The sequence below is a fragment of the Pongo abelii genome, chromosome 2 (genome assembly GCF_028885655.2).
Source record: "Pongo abelii isolate AG06213 chromosome 2, NHGRI_mPonAbe1-v2.0_pri, whole genome shotgun sequence".
In the NCBI taxonomy this organism is placed as follows: Eukaryota; Metazoa; Chordata; class Mammalia; order Primates; family Hominidae; genus Pongo; species Pongo abelii.
In genome coordinates this window covers 103907931-103916919 of record NC_085928.1, presented here as the reverse complement: position 1 = coordinate 103916919, position 8989 = coordinate 103907931, and the positions used below count along the sequence as shown (strand labels likewise).

Sequence of the window (8989 nt, the reverse complement as noted above, 5' to 3'; positions counted from 1 at the left end):
GGGTACATCTGGCAGAGATGCCTGCTGAGTGCAAAGGCCTGGAGGCAGGAATGTGTGTGACATCAGCTGGGAGAAATGAGGGTCAAGTTTAATTTTGAAATTTCTCAGGAAGTTGGCCGTGGCTGGTTGTTTGTGACCAAATAAAATACAGGAGGGGCCTTCGCAGAAGGGAAAACCAGAGGTTTCAAGGCAGACACATGGGAAGGACTGAGGTCAGGGCAGATGCAAAGAGGGACTTGCAGCAAAATATCAGACTAGGAGACCCATAGACAGGCTGATAAGCACAGGCGGGCAGACAGAGGGATGAGCAGACAAATGAGTGGATGATGGACAGAGGGATGGACAAGTGGACAAGCCAATTTGAACAGTCAGAGAGCACTGAGCAGGATTCAGCTGAGCCAGGAGGAGAAAGGGCATCCCTAGGGGCACCGGAGTGAGCAAAGACTTGGAGGGGAGGCTGCTAGTGACCTCTGGGCTAGGGGCAGTAGGGGAGGAGGCTGGTGTCCTATTATAGTACATCACAGAGGCCCAAGGCCATGAGGAAAGCAGAGCTGGAGGGGCAGGTAGTTGAGAGGTGGCTGTGATCCCCCCCCAGTACCCTCACCTAACACAGGCAGCCCTCCCACGACACAACAAAGGCAGTACTCAGGTAGGTCTGGTCATTCACATCCCCCAAGGATCACTGCACCCTGTACAGTCGGTGACCAATGTGTGTTTGGAGCATGAACTTGGATCTTGATGCCTTTGCTGCACCAGGGGCCAGGTGTGCGGCCTGCCTCTGGAGTAAGGCTGTGACCAACTAGGACAGACTGGGGGCAGGCGGTGGGCAAGCCTTGGCTACCAAGAGGGAACTGGCCACAGCCACAGGCATGGGAGCCTCAATAGGGGCCTGGACCAATTAGGATGGAAGGGGAGGCAGCAATAATTAAAAATTAAAAACCAACAAGACAGCAGTTTAAAAATGAAAGGACTGAGTAAAAACAATTAGCAGAGATGAGGCAACGGGGCTGGCACAATACAAATGGAGCCGATCACAAAGCACTAATGACGTCGGAAAACCCAATTTTTACAGTGTCAGGACTGAGTGATTAAAGCACTGGGCCTGCTCCCCTGAACCAGGCCGCATGCTCCCCTGAGGCCGGTGGGACTTTATCTCCCTCTGTATGTCTCAGAGGGGCCAGCAGGCAGGTGCAGAGGCTGGTGGGAGAGGCTTGGAGGCAGGAGGCCCAGGAATGGCGCTGGGAGGCCGGGAAACAAAGGCAAGGGCTAGAGGGAGGCAGATACCGCCCCCTTGGAGTGTCCCCACCAACGAAGGCAGCGGTGGTGAAGTCACAATCCTAAGGCACCCGGTTGCCGCGGAGACCAGGCGACCCTCCTGGCAGGGGGAGGCTGAGTCAGTTTGAGTAATGGCGGAGAACGTTGCCGCTGATGGGGAAAAATACATCTTCATAACAGGGTGAACCTTTTGGAAAATGGAATAAGTAAAATAATTGAGAGAAAGAAAATTGAGTTTTTATTGCTTTTTAAGTGTTTAAGTGGAGGTTTCATTTAGGGAAATTATCGTTGCTTTTATTTTTAGCCACCCGGTGGGGTGGAGAGGGGTGAGGAAGCATTGATTTAGGGAGGGGCTTAGGTGTCCTGTCCCTCCCCTCAGGAGTTGCAGGGCACCCTCATTTCACAGAAGAGAGAAGAAGCCAGAGGCCAGCGGAGCACCTGAAACTTGCCACAGAGCATGGCAGAGTGCCCTCTGGATCCCCCTTGCCTTCTGGGGCCTCCTGGGCCTGCCGTCAGGCCAACCCCTGGGCCTCCTCTCTCATCAATCCCCTGAGCCAGCCCCACTCCAACTCATTCTGTGCTTCTGCCCTTGCTGTGCTCCCTCCTCCCTGGAGCCTGGAGAGCTCTTTCTGCCCTGCAACCCCAGTCTCTCTCCCCAGCCTGGGATGTGCTTGGTCCTCCCCCAAGCTCCACGCTCCCCTGAGTCTCCTGACCCTTCTCTTGGGATTTCCTGCCCCTCCTGTCTAGTCCTGTGCCTCCTGTCCCCAGCCCTGGCAGGAGAGGTGGGGAGGTACTCTCCAGAGAGTCCGAGGAGCCCATGTCCATGTTCGCAGTGTGCTGTTCAAGCCTCCCAGCCCACTCTGCCGAGCCCCGGCATCCTCAGCCTCATCCATACTTATCCCATTCTTCCTCCTGCCCAGCCCTGGCGTGACCCTTCCACACCCCAGAACTGGCTCAGGCCAAGATCACCAAAGACCCTACTGGGCAGATTCCATGATGGATGAGGTGAGCTGCTTCTCCAGACCCCACTGCCCTCCCCCAGCTCCATGTCTGGCAGCTACCTGGGGCTCTGTCCTGAGCCTACTCTCGTACTCCCTTCTTAACTCTAGGATTAGCCTCTTCAAGGCTCTGTTCTTCCTAAGGTCTCCTAGATGTTCTCCTGGTCCCAGGATGGAACCCTGTGCTGGCTGCCCCCTTCGTTTTCTGCTGGCCCCACCCACTCCCCCTCTCACACAATCCCCTCTTGCTCAGCCAACCCCTGATCCACTCACTCCACAGACCCCTCATCTCTGGCCAAGGCAGCTGCTCCAGAAGCTCCCGGCCCGCCACCATTTACACTCCCTGCCCCAGCAGCTACTTCCAATTCCTCAGCAGCATGGAGCTGTTCTCAGTCTGGGGCCTCTGCCCATGCTCTTCTCTATGCTTGGGAAGCCTCAGGCCATGAGTCAGGAGGCAAAGACCAAGACTCAAATTACTTCAGTCGCAAAATGGAATTTATTGGCACAAGTATTTTAAAAATCCAGGTCTGTGAACTTGAGGTGTGGCTAGATACAGGTGCTCAAACATTATTACCGTAACTTGGCCTCTTGCCTGTCGCACTTACCTGAATGTGAACTCCATGCCTAGCCAGGCCTCCCCCGTTCGGCTCCTCAAGGCACCTCATTCCCTGACCTCTCAGCTGGAGCCCCAGCCTTGAGTCAGCCACATCCACATGCCTGTCCTGGAAAATCACCATGGGCCTGGAGATGAAGGAAGCTGATTGGCCAGGCCTACGTCAAGGGGGAGGCATGTGTCTGTTCCCAACGCATGATGATGGGGTCAGGGGTTCCCCAAGGACAACAGAGAGTGAGCACCCGAGTATGGCCCGGCTTCTGCCGAGCCTCCATAGTGCCTCAACTCCCCTTCCTTGGTTAACTCCTTGAGGGAATTAATTCTCTTCCCATCTCACCTCCCCCTAGGCTGTGAGCCCAGAGGCAGGAACCAGGCTGTCCTGTTTACCACAGGATTCCCAGTGTCCATGAGTGAGGGGGAGCCCTTCATGGTACAGATAGGGAAACTGAGGCAGGGGCTTAGCTGAGATCACACATCCATGTTCATGCCAAGGTGCCCTGTGCTCTGCCCTCATGCCGTCTTCACTGTACCAACCCTCCATCTCCTACATCTCTGTGTCATCTGCCCCCGGCCCAAACCACCCCCATTCCTGGTGTGGTCTCCAGCTCTGCCTGTCCATGTATCCCTCTTGCCTAAACTCCTGTGGTGTCTGCTCTGTTCTCTACCTCCTCAGTGCTGAAGCTGCCTTATGCTAGCCCCTGCCCAGCCCACCCCTGCTCCCAAGGCCCTGGTGGACCCATGGACGCTGGCCTTTCTTGTCCCCACAGACAAGGTGCCATCTCCGGGGGATATTCTCGTAGGTTCTCTGCCTATGCTGTTGCCCTCCCCAGGGCCTGAGTGCCTTTTCTCCCTGGCCTTCTGCTCCAAGCTCTCCTGCTTCCCGGGTTAGCTGCCCTTATTCTTTAAGCCATAGCTCAGGGGTCACAGAGAAGCCTTCTGTGGTCCCCCACTGTCCCCTCCTCTGCTGTAGGATATCTGTCTGTGTCTGCATGTTCTCCCCAGGGAGGCTCTGCCCCCGTGAGGGTGGCCAGTGTGTGATTCCTCCTGGAGTCGGCCCATGTCAAACCCTGAGCTGGTGCTCAGCAGCTTTCGGTGCGTGTTCATTGAATGAATGGATGACCTTCCAGTGATGGGGCCTTCACACCTGGGGCCAGTTCTGCTGGTGAACAATGGGGCATGGTCAAAGATCTTCCTCGGCACCCCCCGCAGAGCCAACAGGGGCAAGTTCTGTGCACGTGCTCGGGGCTAGCAGGACCATAGAAGAGGTTGTGGGCCATCTGGGAAGCTGGGTGATAGACCCATCCTGACCGCTGGCCCCTGCCCCACCAGGATAGAACCCCTGGGAAGCTGAGGAGACACAAGCTTGTCCTCTTGCTGGCCTTGGTTCTTCCTTACATCTTTCCCATTCTCTCTGCCACCAGCCAGTCCCCTCCTTGCCCCCTTGGTCAGTGGCCTTGGTCCTCGTAGTTCCTTTCCTCTCCTTTTGGCTTCTGCTCCCCTCTGCAGGGTGCATGGCACATCCTACTCCAGCAGCCACCCCCTCCCATCTTTCCCTACCAGTTCTCCACCCACTCCCTTCTCAGCCTCAGCCTCCTGCAGCCCTGTCTCTCCTCTCCACTAGGCACGGCTGCTTTCCTCCAAGTTAAGTTGAATTGATCTTCTGCTTAATTACCTGATGTGTTCATTGCTTGCATGGCCTGTTGGCAGAGGTGGGTGAGCTGGTGGGCAGGTGGACAGCTGGGATGGCTCAGACCTTCAGTGGGCACCTGCCTGTGCACCTGGGAGTGCAGCAGTGTGGGTGTGCTTCCCTGGGATGCCAGGGCAGCAGAAGAGGAGTGCATGCACCCACCCACACATGCATACACACACACACCCTTGTGTTTCCACATGTGTAACACACTAGCACAGTCACACCCCACATCCCACGTGGCCAGCCATGGGTGCACACATGCACACACACACAAACACACGTCACCATCTCCCACACACACACCCATACTGGCTCCCTGTGCTTCCAGCTGCAGCCAACAGCTGTTATTACTATCCTGTCCTGGGCCTGGCATTCAAGGCCTCCATGATCAAACCTCAACAGACCACTCCAGCCACACCTCTCTGAGATATCCCTGGACACAGCAGGGGCTGAGGCACCTTCGGGACAGGGCTGGAGGGGTAGGAGCTGGCCAGCTGCAGGCCTGGCCAGAGAATTGGAGGCTCTCCATCTCTATCCATCAGTCTGTGTGTCTGTGGGGGTGTCAGTCACCCCGGGGGAGCCCCTGGGGCAGACACCCTGAGCAGGTCTCCCACTCACACATCATCTCCCCTCCTCTGACACCCTGTGCCAGGCAGCACCTGGACTCTCACCTGCCCTGAGCTGATCCCAGGAACTGGAGAAGAGGTGGGGCAGAGGGAAGGCACCTCCTGGAGGAGGCAGAACTCAGAGGACAGTGAGCCCTCGCTGAGTACCTATTATGTGCTAGAGCTTTCACACCACGGTTGAAGTTGGTTGTTATCACAGTCCTTCCAGTCATTCTGTCTCCTGCCCACACATCCCCCATTTCTCCCTCCTCTTGAACACAAGGAATGAGCTCCTCAGGGAGCACACCTCCCAAGTCACATCCAGCCTGCTGGAGCCTCTTCAGTTTCCCTGTCTGTGTTTGCAAGGTCAGGGGTAAAACCAAGCTGCATCTCTTTTTTGGGGGGTGGAGTGTCATTGTCCTTTCTGCTCACTGCTAACCTAGGTTCATCTTGCTGCTTTCTCTGGTCCTGGCTCCTATGGGCAATGTCTGGTACACCAGGCCACTGCTAAAGTCTTCACATGCCCCGTGGCAGAGGCATGCCCCATGACCCCATTGAGCAGATGGCGAAAGTAAGGCTTTGGCAGTTTAAGTGACTTACTGGGGAGCTCACAGGTAGAAAGTAGCTGTGGCAGGAATGGATCTTGGTCAGGTCACCAACTGGGCTGGGTCTGCACTCCACACCCTGGTACAGATGGGAGGATTGAAGACCTGAGGCCAAGAAAGAAAGCTGCGTGGTGGCCCCCAGCACTGGGACACTCCATGGTGTGCGGTATGTGGTATTCAGTGCATGGTATTGTTGGGGCTCAAGCAATACAACTCCGGCCAGACGTGGTGACTCATGCCTGTAATCCCAGCACTTTGGGAGGCCGAGGCAGGTGGATCACCTGAGGTCAGAAGTTGGAGACCAGCCTGGCCAACATGAAGAAACCCCGTCTCTACTAAAAAAACAAAATTAGCCGGGTGTGGTGGTGCATGCCTGTAATCCCAGCTACTCGGGAGGCTGAGGCAGGAGAATCGCTTGAACCCAGGAGACGGAGGTTGTGGTGAGCTGAGATCGTGCCACTGCACTCTAGCCTGGACAAGAGCGAAACCCCATCTCAAAAAAAAAAAAAAGAAAAAAAAAAGAAACACGACTCCAGAATATGGCACCTTGCAGGTCACTCTGCCCTTCTCCAGCTCTCCTTTTTTTCCACTCCCTTTTCTCCCTGAAAGTGGTCACAGGACCTAGAACCCCTCTCCTGGCCAAGCAAACCATAAAACCTAGAAAGGTCACTTTCTGACCTCCTCCCTTCTCTTGTAAAGATCCTCCTGAGACAGGGGTTCTAACCCCGGGCGGGGGCGAGAGCACCTCTATCATGCAGAGACTCGGTAAGAAACCTGAACAAATGGGTCTTGCTGAAGCCCTGCTCCCAGCTTATTAGCATTAGGCCATGCCCTTTTGCTTTAAGCATTTCTCCACAACTTCTTTCATCAGACTTAGCATAAAAATATTCTGTTTTCCCAGGTCCTTGGATCTTCATTTCCTCAGGCTCCCCAGTCATTAAAACTTTGGTAAAATCAACGTGTTCTCCTTTTCTGTCAATCTGTCTTTTGTTATAAGGGTGTCAGGCACGACCCTTGTGATGGGTGAGGGAAGATGTTCCTTTTCCTCTCCTGACCTGGAAGACAAAGCTTCCTCCTAAAGCCTTCCTGAGGGCTCCAGCTCCCAGGGAGCTCATTCAGGCTGCCAGGCCAGACACAAACCCTTTGGGTCCCAGCCCACATTTGCTAGGTAAACGTGCCCCTTCCTATACCTTCTCATCTCCACCATAAAACAGCCCCAGGGGCCTCCCTTTGTTGGGTGTAATTAGCTGTTTCTCCCTCACTCGATCACAATTAGACTCCGGTTTAGAAGAAAGCAGCCAAAGGGGTCTTTGTGCAGGGGCCTCTTAGGCTGACCTGGGGTAACTGAGTGCAGTGGCTGCTCCCCACCCTGCAAATCCTTCCTCTCCCCTAGGGAGGACAGGGGAGGAGAGGATGAAGGAAGGAAAGGCAGGAAAGGGAAAGAAGCAGGGGAAGCAGGGGGAGGAAGAAAAGAGGGAGACAGGGAGATAGTAGGGCAGGCAGACTGGGGGTGGGGAGGAGGAGAGGGAAAGGAGGAGGAAGGTGAAGGGAGGAGAGGAAGAGGGATGGGAGGAGACAGGGAGGAAAGGACACACCAACCTGACCCTCGGGGAGGCTGGAGGGAGGGGGAGCCCGGGCCACAGGGGAGTTGACAATGGCTGCAGGAGACAGATAAGGTTGGGGAGAAAGGCGCAGCCGCTGATGGGAGGGCAGGGATTAGGGGCTCAAGGGCCTGTCCTGGGCCTGTGGGTGGAAACCCAGGAAGAAGGGCGGCTGCCCTAGTGAGATGGGAGAAGGGAGGAGGAAGCTCTCACTTCAGGGTACCGCTGTGCCCTTGTTGAGTGAGGAGAAAGGCCTCCCACCCCTACCCCATCTCCGATGCACAGTGAGCTGTTTAAGCAGACCCAGGCCTCTGGACCTGGGCAGGGCCAGGAGGGACAAGACAGATTCCCTGAGCTCAGGGCTCTCCTCCAATCAAAGAAGACAAGTCACAACCCATCCTCCACGAGCCTGGAATGATCACACCTCGACAGGCATGCATGTCAGCTTACGGAGGCAACAGGGACTATCCCTGCCCTGCTGGAGCCTGGCCCATTGCGCACGTGTGTCCTTTGCAGCCGTGTCTTCACACGCACTTGGCCACACGTGGTCTCTCAGATTCCCACACTCGGCTTGGTGCCTGTAGCCTCTCACCTGGGGCAGGTAAAGACAGGCCCATACCAGCCTGTGTGGCATGCTGTCATTCTCAGAGGCAGATTTTGAGGACACCCCCATTCTCCCCCTCCAGGGCAGGACAGTGGCCTCTCACGGAGGCCCATGGCCCTTGGGCCTTGGGCTTGAGACAGGCCTGAGGCTCCCTGAGCCTGCACTGGTCATGTGGCTGGGCCTGGGGAACCAAGTCTGTCCTGGCCAGGAGAATATAGCTCTGTGTGGGTGGGGGTGGAACCCTGGCCTTGTTCACCATGCTGAGCCCAGTGCCCAACACATGGTGGGCCTGCAGTGGGCACTCGCAGATGTCTGGGGTGGATTAACCCTGAGGTGTTAGAAGTTGGGTCTTCTGGGGGCTTGGAGGGAAGGGGTCGCTCCTCTAAGCCCCTGCAGACTGTGCAGGGGCTGCCTGATTTTGCCTCCTCCTGGGGAGTCCAGCTGATGAGACTGAGAGTGGAGGAAAGGCTGCCCGGTGTCAGCCTCATGGAATGGAGATAGGACCTGCTGGCCAAGGGCCTGGCTGCTGGGAGCAGTTGATGGAGATAGATGGTTCCTGTCTGGGTTGGAGGTCAGGGCCTGGCAAGGCAGCCTTGGGCCTGAGGGATGGCTCTGGGCTGGGCCAGGAAGTCAAGGAGACCTCTTGCAGTGGATCTTCCTGGGCAGCTGGGACCCAACTCTCTGTAGCCTATGGGGGCCATTCCCGCCCCCCACCCTCCCCGACGCAGGGGCTGAGAGTATCAGCAGAGGTCGGCTGGCTCCGCCCTGTCTCAGGTTGGAAAGCTGAGCCCTGCCAGGCCCTCAATTGCACTGTGGGTCAAGCCTCCGCCAGAGCAAGGAGTGGTGGGTTTTCCCCATTTGCCAAGTGGACCAAGGAAGACCTCAGGGCAAGGACTAGGCTGCTGGAAAGGCCTGGTCCCAGACCTTGTTCATTTCTTCATTCATTCATTCCCACATCTGCCCCTGCTGTCCTTTCTGGCCTCTCCACCAAGTAAGGC

At 56.3% G+C, this 8989-nt stretch overlaps 1 long non-coding RNA gene across 1 annotated transcript; it reads left to right on the top strand.

The window, feature by feature from the left end:
* Window positions 1-453: 453 nt before the first annotated feature.
* On the top strand, window positions 454-6306 carry LOC129058251 (uncharacterized). Its single transcript, XR_008523290.2, has 3 exons — window positions 454-649; window positions 2196-2280; window positions 5625-6306. It is a non-coding gene; the product is annotated as an uncharacterized LOC129058251 (long non-coding RNA).
* Window positions 6307-8989: the final 2683 nt, after the last annotated feature.